The 16,318-nt window shown below is 40.1% G+C and overlaps 1 protein-coding gene across 1 annotated transcript in view; it reads left to right on the top strand.

Annotated features, from left to right (window-relative positions):
* LOC137005952 (gastrula zinc finger protein XlCGF57.1-like) overlaps positions 1-16,318 on the top strand; it is a 779,808-nt gene that overhangs the window by 675,617 nt on the left and 87,873 nt on the right. The gene's annotated exons all lie outside the window — the stretch shown is intronic.

The following is a 16,318-nucleotide window of genomic DNA, read 5'->3' as shown; positions in this document are numbered from 1 at the left end:
ATATATATATATATATTATAGAGAATATGAATCCGACATCATTTATCCGCCATATCAACAGGATGACTAGCCCAACCCATTTCGAATTATGGGTTGCACTTCCGGTTTGGGGAACTTCCATTTAAAAAGACAAACGAATCGTTTCAAATCATAAGGTTTCCCTACAAATAAAGCTTATCCGTCAGTTTGACTGAGTGAGCTGTCAATTTTTCTTTCATGTTTTATTGTCAGACATCATGAGGATAACGTAACACTTGGTATTTTAAAGTAACATGTTATAACAAGAATATCTATGGCAAGAGCTCTTTTCAGTCACTGCCTTCTATCCTTGTGATTATTTTATTTTGTCCCTTTGCATATATACTGCACATTTGTGGTCTGTTCTCCCAATATAATTTACGATATATCCCATTAATAATTCACTGGAATGCAGAAGAATCTCTCGTTTTTCTCCTCAAAGCCTCATGTCTCTTTCCAGGTTTGTTTTCACAGGTAAATACAATTTATTATCTGTAAAAATGATGGAAATCACTTTAAAATAGTATCACACAATGCTGAAGTTCATGAACATTTTGATTAAGGCAACGTATTACATAAAATATATATTATATACAAACCCGATTCCAAAAAAGTTGGGACACTGTACAAATTGTGAATAAAAACAGAATGCAATGATGTGGAAGTTTAAAATTTCAATGTTTTATTCAGAACAGATGAAATATCAAATGTTAACTGAGTAAATATATTATTTTAAAGGAAAAATAAGTTGATTTTAAATTTCATGGCATCAACACATCTCAAAAAAGTTGGGACAAGGCCATGTTTACCACTGTGTGGCATCCCCTCTTCTTTTTATAACAGTCTGCAAACGTCTGGGGACTGAGGAGACAAGTTGCTCAAGTTTAGGAATAGGAACGTTGTCCCATTCTTGTCTAATATAGGCTTCTAGTTGCTCAACTGTCTTAGGTCTTCTTTGTCGCATCTTCCTCTTTATGATGGGGCACAGGTCTTGAGGTGGAGACAGGGGACACTCTGTGTGAGATGGAGCTGGTGGACTGAAGACAGTAGGCATCTGGCATAATGAAGACGAAGGGCTGAAGGACAGCAGCGATGGTGGGGCTGAGGAACTGGTTGGACGAGGAGGTGGGAGAGGGAGGCTGGGCGGGATCTCAGGAAACACAAGGGACACTGGAGATACAGGGGAGTTGGGAATAACCTCTCCAAAATAGTTAGATCACTGTAGCAATGTTCGTTGTAAGGAAGGAAGAGTAAATCTAATCCTCTCACTCACCGCACGTCTCCCGCATCTCTCTCCCGCTGCAGACTTTGCCAAACCATGCCCCCCTTGCCACAATCACCCTTAAACAAATCCTTCAGTTCTTCTAAATAATGGCCAGAGCTCAACAAACTCACATCAACAGCGGTGGTGGTGTGGGTGGGGCTTGCCCCCCAGCCCTCGAGCTCCACAATCACTCCTTCAGCAACGACTGTGTAACAACTCTAACACTGTTACCTTTAAATGTTGTTGTTTTCCACGCCATTAGGGGGCACTAACTATTTTTTTAGATGGGTATTTAGCCAGGTACTATACCTGAGGAAGTAGGCAAGCATTGGGATGGAGGAAGCAATGGCTTCTTTGTGCTGTTTAAGCTTTCTTCCTGAGGTCCTATGATTGAGGAATTTGTTTCCTTTTGGTCAATCAGTAAGTAGGGTTGCGTTTTCATGCATTGTATGTTTTTGGTGATTTGAATTTAATGTGTAATTTAATGTGTAATTGTATGGTGTATGTATTGATCACCGAGATGCTAATTGTGAATGTGTCTTTTGTTTAGATGGACCTTTATTTTTATGCTTGCTTTCTTATGAAGAAAGTAGGTGAAAAGGTTTGTTTCCACTGCCCACTTGGTTGGTCGTTGGACTTATGAACACTTGGGGCGATTTACACAAACACAAGAACCGATGGCTTTTATATGCGGAAAAGAGGATGATTCGGTTTTGCATCAAGTTTGATTTGCTTCTGTCAACTTTGGAATAAATTGAACATTTCTTTCTGAAAGAGATGACTTTTGCATGGACATTACGATTTCAGCCATTACCAAACATCATTGGCTTCATTACCAGTACCATTTTTATTTCTGGGGCCGTATTCACAAGACATATTAAGGCTAAAAGTAGCTCCTAACTTGCCAATTTAGGAGAAACTCTTAAAAATAATGGGCATGTCAGTCCTAATTTTAGGAGTCCTACATTTTTGCTCTTAGATTATTTCACAAAGCATGTTAGCGCTAAAACTAGCTCCTAAGTCTGTGAAACGTTAGGAGTAGTCAAGAGGACTTCTAAGTCACTAAGACCAAATCACAAACAGTCCTAATCCACCCAAAGACACTGAACACCATTGAGACAATAGTGACAGAGCCTTGGGTGCTGAACCTTTTCTTCATAAATGCAATACATTTTTATTTACAGATTTGAATCTACAATGAGACTCAAAAAAAAAACTTTAACAAATAAATAAATATTGTCTGATTACCTGTGGCAATGGTTTTCATGAGTTCACACTTACAAATGTTTGAATAGAGTATACATAATATATATATAATATATACAGTTTGAATATATATATACATAAGCGTATTTGGTGTGCTGTCCAAGGGGATTGAGGGCTCCGAGCTTGTCTCCGTATCCCAGCCGAGAGTGAAGAGTGGGGTGGCGGAGGGATGCAGAAAACTGTCGAAGTAACCATAGGCAAGTCGGCTCTCTTTTGTGTATATTTTCCTCCTCTCGAGCTGATTAGAAAAACTGTTTGAATGTGTTTCTCCCAAATTTTGTTTATAAAACATAATTTGTCGCTTGAATTCTACAATATCTTGAGATGAAGACATCCAAGAGGTGGACAATTAGTTTAATTAGTGACACTTAGCCTACATTTTAAAACCTTTATGGCAACAATATGGCAACATTTTATTTTGACTATGGCAACATTTTTATTAAAAAAATATTTATTTGAATAGTGCAACATTTGTATTTTAAAACCTTTATTTTAATATGGTCAACCCCGCCCTTACTCTTAGCTTAAGACTTCAGTCTATTCCTTAGTAAAAGTTTGTGAATAGGTTTTAAGAGAAAACTCTTTACTAAAAACTTTTACTGCTATTTAGGAGAACTCTTAGTGGTAAGATAAAATGTTTTGTGAATACGGCCCCTGGTCCATACTACCTACCGTTGAACATTTCTTCATTATGTTTTTTTTTACCTCTTTTTCATATTGGCTATTAGGGGTGGGCGATATCTCGATATTTAAGATATGTTGAGATATTTTTTAGACACAATATGGATTTTGACATATCGTATATATCGATATATGGTTTATATTTAATTCTGATTACGCCACTTTGCTTGTTTGCCTTCTCTGTGCTGTGCTCGCGCCCGCACGCTCGCCCCGCCTCCTTGCTTTTGTTTCCCCTCCCCTTGCGTGTTGTCTCATTGAACATGGCAGCGTCTGCAACCAGCCCAGATGATACAGAACTCGTTTCAAAAAAAAGGACAACTGGCTCCATTATATGGAGATACTTCGGTTTTAAGGCATCGGACGAACAGCAGACAGATGTCTACTGCCGTGAATGCCGAAAGTTGGTGCCAACCAAAGCTTCTACCACCACAAACCTTTTCCACCATTTACAGACAAGGCACAGCTCGCATATGAGGAGTGCATCAGACTAAGGATCCCGGCCATTAAACCCACTAGGTCTGGCAACACTCCACACACTACAAACACTGCACAGATAACACTCCAAAAATCTTTAACGCAGAGTGTAGACTATGAAAAAAAGAGCGCAAGGTGGTGTAGTATCACAGAGTCCGTTACATTTCATATAGCGGTGGACATGGCACCCATTTCTGTCGTTGAACAACGTGGCTTTATACGCATGCTAAAAACACTTGATCCAAGATACGGTTTACCTAGTCGGCATTACTTTGCGAGACAAGAACTTCCGCGACTGTACACTACGGAGAGAGATCGGCTTGCTGCTGATTTGGAGAAGGTTACTTACTATGCCATGACTACAGACATGTGGAGCAGCAGGACATACGAGCCCTATATGTGCGTCACCATGTATTATATTTTGGACTGGAAGATTAAAAGTGCATGTCTTCAAACTACTTATTTCCCACAAGATCAAACGGGTGAAAATATCGCAGAGGCCCTCAGAGATGTAACAACAACCTGGATGTTAAATCCAAATGGACCTGTGGCCATTACCACTGACAATGGAGCAAATATCGTCTGCGCAGTCCAAAACAACAACTGGCAGAGGATGCAATGTTTTGGTCACAGACTATATTTGGCGATTGGTGAGTGCAATATACCTGGGCCCGTATCCCTAAAGAATTTTTGTGCAAAAAGTGGCTCCTAGCGGCCAAATTCTAAGAAAATTCTCCGAGTCATGATGTTTTCTTAGTATTTCCCCTAAAAGTGACACGGAAATCCCAGTTAATATAAAAGCTATTCCTCAAGATTCCTAGCGCTTAAACGGGCTCCCAAGGCGAGATCTGCTAAGAGCAGGGAAGAGGACTTTTAGTGGCTTAAATTTTCCCCAACAGCTGCTTAGGGGAACTCCTAATCACAGAAAAAGATTTTATTTTTGAGTTCACACAGAAGTCAATATCTGTTTCAGCTATGCAAAACACCTCTCTGAGCTCAACAGACAAAGCGTCTGGGGGTAACGATGGGACATCCAAACTGAGAGCTTTCCCGAACCAAGGGTGTCGGATCATTTAAATAAGTTCTAAGACAGAAGGGGGACCATTGTGTTTCTTGCTTTTTAATTTAAAATAGTCTGAGACAAAAGGGAAGGCCATCTGTGTGTGTGTTTGTTACCTACATCCTGTATGGAAAAGTACTGAGGAGAGTTGCTCAGACATTTGGAGTATAAATGTTTGTGGGCTCCTTTGTGTCCTTAGTTCACACTCGGGGCAGACATTGTATGGTTGTGTCGACTGTGGACTCTTTCTTGCAAGAAATAAAATCTTTATAAAGTGAATTCTCTTAAGGTTTGTCTCTTACTAGTGATGTCAGCTAATTAATTTTTGCCGCAACACAGCTGCACAAAATGGCCAACAGAGGAGGCAGGAGAGATGTCCTGCAAACACTGGATGACAGGGAATAATTGAGACGCTACAGATTGGATCGTGCAGGAATCATGTTTGTGGTGGATCTCCTTAGAGATGCAATTACTTCACCAACTCGACGCCACAACACTATTACGCCGGAGAAGAAAGTAATCACAACCCTGAGGTATTTGGCAACAGGGAAAATGCAACAATGCAGCAGTGATGACTTGGGTCTGTCCCAATCCTCCATCAGCAGAGTCATCACCCAAACACTGACAGCTTTGTCACAACCTAATATTGTGACACAATTTGTTTCATTCCCGCTGGATGCCCGCACTTTACACTCACATAAAAGGGCATTTATGGACATTGCAGGATTCCCTGGCGTTGCAGGTGTAATTGATGGAACACATGTAGCGCCATCAGAGGACGAGGCAGTCTTTGTAAACAGGAAGAATTTCCACAGCATCAATGTGCAAATAGTGTTCAATGCGGCCTGTACGATTTTGGACATTGTGGCTAAATGGCCAGGCTCCACACATGATGCGAGAATGCTCTCCGAGAGTGGCATCAGACAGCTTTTTGAGAGACGCTATGTGCCAGCTAATTGCCACTTGTTAGGGGACAGTGGCTACCCATGCAAACCATGGCTCCTTACACCTTACCTCCAGCCACGCCAAGGGCCCCAATTAAACTATAACAGGTAAGCCAAACAATACAAAAATCATGGAAATGAAATGCAAGCAATATGTTAGCATCCAAGTAGTGCAATATTTCCATCAAATAATTAAAGGTCTGTATTCTATTGTACGGCCCACAAGACAACAAGAGCGGTGGTGGAGCGTGGCATAGGCCAGCTTAAGAGGCGCTTTCATGTTCTCCACGGAGAGGTGCGGCTGAGGCCTGAAAAAGTCAGCAAAGTCATCATAGCCTGTGCAATATTACACAATATTTGCAAGGTTAGACAAATTGCACAGCCTCTGGAGGATGGCGATGAGGATGAAGACAACGATGAGGATAGTGGTGAAGAAGATATTCACATTCCACAGGGGAACCTAGCCCAGAGTGGACTGCCTTACAGGGCAAACTTTACAAATTTACATTTCAGGCAAGCTGTAGCCCCATGTCATTTGAGAACTTGTGATGGTATTAAGAACTACCACAGTTTTACTCCACATCATCTGCAATTGTTAAATGCAAGACACAGAACACAATCTGTAAATGGTTTATTTTTTTAGGTGTTCAATTTTAAGGCGGTAGTACTCCTCCTGAAGGGAAAGGACTTTTTTTTGTTGTTCAAACACATCAATTGTGAGTTGCAATCTTCTCTCCTGCAGGGATGCTGACGGAGCAGGTGCTTTGGATGGGAATGGTGTTTGATCCGCCGGGCTATCCTGAGTAGCAGCTGCAGATGGTTCAGGTGGCAATCTTGTCGGCAAACTTGATGGGCCCGGTTCTTGTGATGGCTCCATGCTACAGAAATACATAGGCCTAGTTTAATTATTGTTTTGATTAAATTAATTTAATACAATGAGCATGGATAACACATGAAATGGCTTCTGCAATGAATAAACACTGTTGATATGAATAACCCTGTGTCCTACCTTTGCTGCATTTCAAGGGCCTGCATCATTGACGTGTCAATGCCTATTGGCAGCGCGGTGACATTGACCTCAGAGTGTCCCAGGACTTGAAAGACAGTGTCGGCCACCTGGGACAGCCGCTTTGCAGGTGGTCCACCCCTAGAAAGAAACACAGTACTTAGGCATGTAAATTAACTTTGCCAGCAGGAGCAAATTGTCAGATTATGTGGTAGGCTATAGTATTTTGCTCACCTGTGAGTGAGGATTCCCGCTTGTGTGCTGCAATCTCATCTTTTGCCTTGGAATGCAGCACATACCACCTTTTCTCACAATCGTTGCCTGTCCGCACCACCAGTGGAAAAGAAGCATTGATTGTTTGGGATATTGTGTCCCAGGCGCGCCTCTTGCCTTGGCTAGTGACAGTCGGGCCAAATTTTCCTCGTAACATACCTTTATGTTCGTTCACCAACTGGGCCAGCAACAAACCTTGTTCCTCAGTCCAGTTCGGCTTGCGATTCCTTTTTTTCTCCATTTTCTGTGTTTGTAGGATATTTGTTAACAAGCCTTCATAAATAGACCAGCCAGCAATCACAGACATTGATAAAAGCTGAGCCGTGTTACCCTCGTTAAGACCACACTGAGTTGTAACGTTGTAATTTCTACTTCATTAAGGACAGCCCCTTGATATAGGCCATCTTGTTTTCAATGGGGTCCATATGGGAGTGAAAGTACAAAATATGCCAGCTAGGATATTAATCTGAGCAAATAAGACCGGAATCATTATTTGAACATGGTGTAATGAGCTTAAGTTTTCACATATTTTAGATTCTAATGTTAGGCTATAACCCCTACAGCTTACTATTCATTTTCCAGATATTTTCTTGAATGTGAAATATTATTTACAATTACAGTCTGCATAAGATTAGAGTGTATAATTATGTTTATTGATTTGAGGGTACATCCTTTGCTCATTATCACCAAAAGATCATTTTCATCAAACTTGTAGGATCAACCAATCACGGCTTTTGAAATGATGACTCATACCTAGCAACGGGGTCAACCACACCTCCTCACTAAGATAGGATTTTCCATCCATTCCTTGCTCAGAGTTCACTGAAAATGTTCTGGAGTCACTTCTGAGCTAAAACTCCTGGCAAGGAATTTTTAGGTTAAGTTAGGAGCTCTCTGAGAGGATTCTCAGAATCTTTAGGGATACGGGCCCTGGTCTTACACACACACGCACACACTCACGTCCATGTATGTGTGTGTGTGTGTGTCTGTCTGTCTGTCTTTGTGCACTTGTAGGTTAGTCTGCTTGGGACTGCCTGGGTGTGAAATGTTTGATTGGGTGGAAGGGAGTGTGGCAAATAGTCTGTTTAACAAAACCAAAAAAAAAAACAAACAAACAAAAAAAAAAAAACGGTGTATTGCAGAATAATTAAAAAGTACAATGTCAAAATAATAATTTTATTACAAATAAAAAGAAACTATACATATACAGTGACATAATTTAGAGATAATTCATGACTTTAGCTATTAAACTACATTTAAAAACAATTTATTTCATTTTTGCTTTTACTGTGTTACAGGTCATGGAATGCAAGACCCTCGTATCACACGGGCCATTTCTCTTTGCAAGAGAACTGTGAGCACATTTTCCTACAGCTGGAAAAAGCGGAGGGAGCTGGCCGAAGTGCAGGCACAGATGAATTTACCAGCTCATCAGCTCAGTATGGAGTCAACCACACAATGGGGATCATGTCTACAAATGGTAGAACGCATCCTTGAGCAGGAAAGGGCTCTTGCCAAAGTCCTGTCTGCTGACAAGAAAACAAGACCTCTGGTTCTTACCTGGCAAGACATAGAGGTGCTAGAGGCCATCCAAAGAGCACTGAAGCCCCTGCAGGACTTCACTGACACTTTGTCAGGTGAGGAGTATGTGACACTTTCATATGTAAGACCTGTGCTCCACCTCTTTAACAGCAGCCTCCTTGCTCCTGAGGAAGGTGACAGTGAGCTAACAAAGTCCATCAAACACACCATCCTGACATACTTAAATGAAAAGTATCCAGAGCCCTCTACCAGTGACTTGCTGGACATTGCTTCCTTTATAGACCCACGGTTTCGGGGGAAATATGTCAGCAGTGGGAAACTGGTTGCATTGAAAGAGAGGGTCAAAGAACCGAACGAACCATGAATCATTAATGTAAATGCACCAGTTCAGTTTTCATCTGGAGGTACTTGCTTGCGTTGACTTAAAGGTGAATTTCCCTCATCGTGCAGGGTTTTCCAAGTTGATGATTGGTCCAGATCAGGTCCGTGTGGAACAATGAAAGGAAGTCTCTTTGTCGCTGGAGTTGCAGCGGCAAAAGTCGTTGGTTGAACTTTGCGGCGAAACTTAGAACACGAGACTTTCAGCGGTAAAGGAGAATTAAGTAAAAGAAAAGAAAAGTGAGTGAAGGTTGGATGGCTTGAATGAGCGGCTGGTCTGTTCTTCTTGTTACTCCATTGTTCTTGGTACTTGTCTTGGCTTATTTTTTTAGAACAGAACTAACTCTAGTTCGTTTACTAACCAACTCTCCCTTCACTATCTTGCAATATGATCATTTAAACTTAGTTGTTTGTCACACCTCTGAGGAGTCCTGGCCAATCAGCCATTGTCCTGTTTAAGAGGGCCTTCCTCTCTGCCCCCAATAAAACATAAGTGTTACATCCTGGTCTGTCTCTGCTTTAGCAGAGTGTCATTTTAACATAATTGCTATTAACTGGAATATGATACATTTTAAACAGATTTCATGCAGGCCATGATTTAAGAAAGATGAAAAGAAATAAATCAAGTCCAAATAAGGCATACTTTCAGTCATTCAGTCAAGAGTTAACATATTTGCATGAATTGTGAGTGTTCTAAAGCCTAACTGTTGCAAATTGCAACCAAATGCAAAATGTATGTAGTTAAAAGATGTTTGATAAGTCCATTAAAATTGTTGGAACAATTTTGATGCAGTATTATTTGTTCAGCAGTCTCTTTGGCTTTCCTGTGAAGTAAGGAAACAAAAGGGTCTGCATTGTCTCTCTGTTTCTTTGCTCTGATGATCAAAGAAGCTTTGTCTTCTTGGGTGACCCTTTGGTATGTCGCTTCTCCTGCTATCAGGAAGCATGTGTCGTAAAAGTAATCAGCCTGGCTTTATCTGCAGACGGGCCGGAGCCGGAACCTCAATTCTGAATTAGAATTATGTTTTGAAAGAATCATCTGAATGATTCATTTGTCTGGTTCGTCCACAGTTGCAACATTGGCATATTTGTTTTTGCAGTAGTTTTTGGGGGGTTATTTTTCCTTTAAAGATATCGAGATATATATTGTATATCCAGAAATAGAAAAATATATAGAGATATATTTTTTGCTCCATATCGCCCAGCCCTATTGGCTATTTGATTTTTTTTTTTGTGCAATGTAAATGTCTTTGGTGCTGGATTGTGGTGTTGAATACAATATGTGTGCAATTCATTACAAGTTTTGGGTTTTGCTGCTTCAAATGCTGTGTTTGATAAACCAAAGAAGGTCAACATATTGGTACCTAGTTTTAAGCTTTATGACCTCAGTCTATGTAACTTAAACTCAAATAAGGGAAGCGGTTACAACTAGTGTTGCTGGCTCACGCACATGGTCAGACACTGTCAGTGGTCCGGGCTCCAAAGCGATGAAAGGCTCCATCCTTATCCTTGGTACGGGCTCGTCTCTTGTGGGTGGCCGGTCTCCACAGTCAGTGGTGGGCTCAAACAACATCTCCGTTGTGTCATTCGCTGGTGGTGGTTGGTTGGTCTCTGGCAGTGGAGTGGGACTGGTGGCGAAGTCCTCCGCAGGGCCGATGGTGAATGGCGAGTTATTCACCAGCACCCACTCCACGAATGAGGCAATCATTCCGAGGACCGCTTCCCGGGAGGAGTGCCCGAGACCGCTCGCTTAGGCTGGAGCAATAAAACACACAGAGCGAGCAGCTGGTGATGACTTACCAGCCAGACTTGAGGATTTCATTGTGATGACCAAAACATTTCCTTTGAAGTTCTGTTCTCAATGATGGGTAGAAGACTTGGCAGTTGCAGAGAGAGCAATCAGAATTTTTCCCGTAGTGCAGACGTACATTAACAGCCACAGGAGACTTATGAAAAGTAAATCAGCATCATACTGCACAGTAAAGGAGGCTACTGCAGACCCTCTTTTTGTGGCCAAGCACCATTTTTTTTTTTGCATTTTTGGAAAAATTTCAGACCGATGCTCCAATGGTCCCTTTTTTAGCAAAGGAGCTCCAGTCAACCATGAGAGACTTGCTATCATGCTATATCAAAAGGGAAGAACTGGAAAAGTTAAAGACACCTCTCCAGCTGCTGAAATTAGATCCTCAAGACAAAGCAAACCATGTACCGCTCAAACAGCTTGACACTGGATTTGGTACAAAGCAAGCTTTAGAAAAAGCATCTGAAAACCTCAAGGAACATCCTGTAAAAATTCAGCTGTTCAAAAAAAGAATGTGTCTCCTTCCTTTCCATGACTTGGAAGAAAATGATGGAGAGAAGTCCCCTAATGTACCCAGCTGTGCGGCACATGAGCTCTCTTGACCCTGTGATCATGGTCGCAAATAGAGATAATTCAAGAGAAATGTTTCAGAAACTCTTGCAAGTTTTGCTCAATGCTGGTTAGTACACTGCACCTCAGTGTGATGAGGTTCTTGCACAGTACAAAACGTTACACACACCATAAAGCAGAATTCCAAAATTTCGCTTGCACTTCCAGGCTGGACAATATGACGATGATGATATGTCCAGTACTTGGAGGATGAAAAGAAAAAGAAAGACCAAACTGCCAATGAGAGGAAAATAAAAGACCTGCACCATGAAATTGCAAATGTCAATGCAAAAAGACAAAATATAATACATAGCATTAAAACCATGCAGAAAGAGGCAGATGAAATGGCCGTCAGGGCAGAGAGAAAGCATGACTTCACCTGTCAAAATCAAAAGCCTATCGAACGTGTCGCAGACAAAAGTGAGGAGTTAGCAGCTCTAAAACAAAGCTTGGAAAACTTTCAAGAGAGTTTGAGCCAACTCAAACAGTAAAAAAATTCACAAGGATACTGTGGAGCTTAATCCAGTAAATATTTTGGACAGACATTTATATGTTGTTTAGTCTGTTTGAGACAAGATAAGAAAAATTTATAAAAAATGTGCCCCAGTTAAGAGAAATTCAGATGTGGAGCTGGCATCTTTGGCACTTTGTTGATTGTCAATAAAGGTAAACTCCTGGGACCTGGAACTTTGAGTCTGAGAGTTTTTCTTTGAGACCAGGGCCTGTATGTATAAAGCCATTTGGAGTAAAATTTTACAATTTTACTTTTATTCTTAGACTTAAGAATAAGTGTGATTCATAAAGGTTCCTAAGTGTTAAGACTAGATCTCAGCTCCTGAATTATTTAAGAGAGCTGGAGAGGTGTCTTAACCTAGTTAAGAGTAACAAGATGGCAGCAGAAAGGAGGCGGCCACACACTTTCCAACAACGAAAGAATGTATTGGAAGTATATGATGATAGGGAGTTGATTAAATGATACAGGATTGATCGTCAAGGTATTGTTTTTGTTACTGACTTAGTCAGAAATTCAATAACTTCTCCCACTCTATGAAACAATGCTTTAACTCCCTGAGGTCCGAAAACGCGCCGGTGCATTTTACAGGATTTTTTTCACATTGCAGCAAAACAGACTTAAAATACTGTCATTTCTTGTCATAGAGACATAAGTAATATACCAATTGAAATATAGAATATTCTATAGAACTATACACTCAGAGTAAAAACACAATGTTGTGCTTTTTGTAAAATAAAGAAAACTAACATGATGCGTGATCTCTCCTCTCCCTCTGAACGAAGTCCAATCTGATAGTTCTCAGAAAATGAACTGTAACTTATGAATACTAACGACAAAAAAATGACACTTACGTCTAAAGAAACGTTGAAATGTCAGGTTTTAAATCGTGCAAGTCAAATTGAAAACAAACATTTTGTGTTTATGTAATCTGTATGAAAAGAGAGCCATGTCAGAAGTCCGTGATTCAGCTCATTATCCGCTAATGCGGCCACGCCCACGGAGCCAGCGCTATTCAGACGCAAATTCAGAGGCAATACATGCATACATCGTCTCAATCGTGTATTTATTGTCTTAAAAAGTGTTTATTTGGATGTTAAAGCCATGGTTAGCGATCTTTAGAAGACATGCCATTAGTTCCTAGTTCCGTTTCTTCTTTATATGAATTTGGGGCCTAAAGGTGTACAGAGCGCCCTCCGGCTGCAAGTATGAATTGAAAACACAGTATCCAGCACTCATAGTGATGACAATAAATATTACTTCTCAGTATAGAAAATTGACATAAATATATAAGAATCCATCAATATTTCTCCAAATGTGCATGCCTATATGAAATGCCATAGAGGTAACATAATTGTTCAGACACTTTGCATCACAGAAATACATTATATTGTAAAGAATATAATAGAATACAATTATTTTAAATTGTAATAATATTTCACAGTATTGCTGTTTATGATAGCCTACCTGACTGAAAGGCCTCATTATTATGCAGCACCATTAGAGGTTCTTTATGCGATTCTTTTGTCTTCTCAGGTGTAAATGACCCATTATTCATGATGATTCACACCTCCTCGCATACTGTGTTTCTTGACAAAAAGTGTCTAACAAAAACTAAATCAATAAATTGTTTGCATTATAGTAGGCATTATAATTTTTACATAATTTTGAAGCAAAAACTCTAGTCAACAATCTTCAATACCCAGAAGTCTTGTGAACACAGATTTAATATACCTTTTTGGCCTTATTTCAGTTTTTTGTTTTTTCAATAACCACGCATAAACATTATTCCTTCAAAAATACAAACATGTACATACATGTTCCTCACATATTATTGTAGCCTAGTTTGTGCTGAATACAGTGCAATGACACTTTTGTCATTTATATGTTTATGAATAACTGAAAAAAGCACAAATGTCAGGGCATGTAAAAACTTCTCCAAGCCCCAAATCAGCCTCAGACTCCAGAGGGTTAACTGCGGAAAAGAAAGTAATAATGACTCTGCATTTCTTGGCAACTGAAAAAATGCAGCAATGCACCAGTGATGACTTGGGGCCACACAGTCCACAGTTAACAGAGTCTTAAATACCACTGTTACAGCACTAACCATACCAAACATAGTAAGGCAGTTCATTGACTTCCCCACTATATGACACAAGCAAGCAGATTTTATGAGGATTGCAGGCTTCCCTAGAGTTGTTGGAGCCATCGATGACACAAAGGTTCGCATCATTGCTCCAACTGTAAATGAGTAAACATACGTCAATCGAAAAGGATTCCACAGCATCAATGTTCAAGTTGTATTTGATGCCAATTACAAGATTCTCGATCTTGTGCCAAAATGGCCAGGGTCAACACATGATGCTCGGGTTCTTTCCCAGAGTGGAACAAAATTATGTTCGCCCTGGATGTCATTTGCTGGGTGACTCGGGTTACCCTTTAAAACGCTGGCTTCTCACCCCTTACAGAAGACCACAAGGGGAACAGCAGCTCAATTATAACAGGTATTCTGGACTGAACTGTTAAAATTCTTGTGCATTTTGCACAATATTTGCAAAGGTCGGAACCTCCCACTGCTTGATGATGATGATGATGATGCTGCCGATGAAGATGATAATGATGACGATGAAAGTGGTCAGGATTACAGGTGCTGGTCATATAATTAGAATATCATCAAAAAGTTGATGTATTTCACTAATTCCATTCAAAAAGTGAAACTTGTATATTATATTCATTCATTACACACAGACTGATATATTTCAAATGTTTATTTCTTTTAAATTTGATGATTAGAACTGACAACTAAGGAAAATCCCAAATTAGTATCTCAGAAAATTAGAATATTACTTAAAGGGGTCATGAACTGAGAAATCAAATTTTCCTTGAGCTTTTGACATATAAGAGGTCATCATACTATAAGAATATCCTGCAAGTTTTAGAGCTGAAAACTTTGTAAGGAATCCCGCATCGGCCCAAAAACGGACTCCGACACGCCTGGGGGAAGGTTAACGCGTGTATGCCTTTTCAGCGTCTCTGAATGTTCACTTAATTTCACTCATTTAATCTGACTCCAATTTCAAATAATTATTACTCTTAGGTTGTGTTTCCAATTAGAAATTAATAATTTGTTATGTATTAATTTAGATATTCGATTCTTCTGATTATCTTATATCTTCACTGCAGTCCCGGTATCACTTTAGAAGAGTTACTTTGGCAGATTGAGGGGTTGCATACTGCAGATGTGTGGGGGCAAGGCATTGTCGTATGCTATTCTTTTAAGATCTTCTCTCCAGATACGCTTTATTGCAGGATGCTTGATCTCATTTTTCGTTTAGCAGGAAAATCAAGCCTTACAACTTCCTTATTAGTCCAATAAAAGCTTTAATTGACACCAGACCCAGAAAACGACAGGATTTACAAAGTGGGGATCTATGACGTCAAAGGGCAGCAAGCACCGCCTCTGCAGAAGAAGATCAACTCCTACTTCATCCCTGCCTGTTTAGCCCCTCCCACCGATTAGCACATAGATAACATATGTGGTGCTAAACCAGATCGAGCTACCAAGCAATAAACATGCCATTGAGGATTACAAAATATTGTGCAGTGCCTGGACTCAACAGTAATGCAACAACATGTCAGTAACTGTGTTAATTCTAATGCCTGATCTGATATTAATGATTCATGTACAGTCAGATGTTCTTTGTCTTTGTGTCAGTAAAGCAAACCTGTAAGGCTTGATTTTCCTGCTAAACGAAAACTGAGATCAAGCATCCTGCAATAAAGCAATAAAGCATATCTGCAGAGAAGATCTTAAAAGAATAGCATAGGACAACGCCTTGCCCCCACACATCTACAGTATGCAAACCCCCCCCCACACACACACAAACTCTCCTTCCCCCTGCCTTAAGTCACTGAAAGTTTATATTCTATGTATAATGTAACTTGTATATATATTGTTTTTCCCTTTCATGTTTGGTATCATTTTACATTTACATTTACATTTACATTTATGCATTTGGCAGACGCTTTTATCCAAAGCGACTTACATTGCATTATACTATACATTTGTATCTGAGTATGTGCAATCCTTGGGATCGAACCCATGACCTTGGCATTGCTAGTGCCATGCTCTAACCACTGACAGGAAAGCTACATTTTAAAAGTCTCAGTGCGGTTGGTAAAACAGTCTCAATTTCACAGCAGTTACTAGAATTATGAAGAAGATTGAAAATTAAGGACAATTCTGTCCTCTTTTTGGGTGGTGTCTCTTCTCCTCTCCCCCAAAACAGGTGTTGGTGTAATAAACATTTACAATCCTTTTGTTCTGGTCCTGGTATAAAAGGTAAAGAGCAAAGCAGTCATGGGGGATTATCTGTAGGAGAGGCCCCCCAGAGATGGGTGAATGTCTGAAGACATTCACCCATCACTGTGTATATATGCATTTCTTTGAGTAATCGATGTTATGCATTTATCATTTCTGAATTGGCTTTA

The sequence above is a fragment of the Chanodichthys erythropterus genome, chromosome 3 (assembly GCF_024489055.1).
Source record: "Chanodichthys erythropterus isolate Z2021 chromosome 3, ASM2448905v1, whole genome shotgun sequence".
NCBI classification, from domain to species: Eukaryota; Metazoa; Chordata; class Actinopteri; order Cypriniformes; family Xenocyprididae; genus Chanodichthys; species Chanodichthys erythropterus.
The sequence above is the reverse complement of the archived record's forward strand: the minus strand, read 5'-3'. Positions and strand labels throughout refer to the sequence as shown.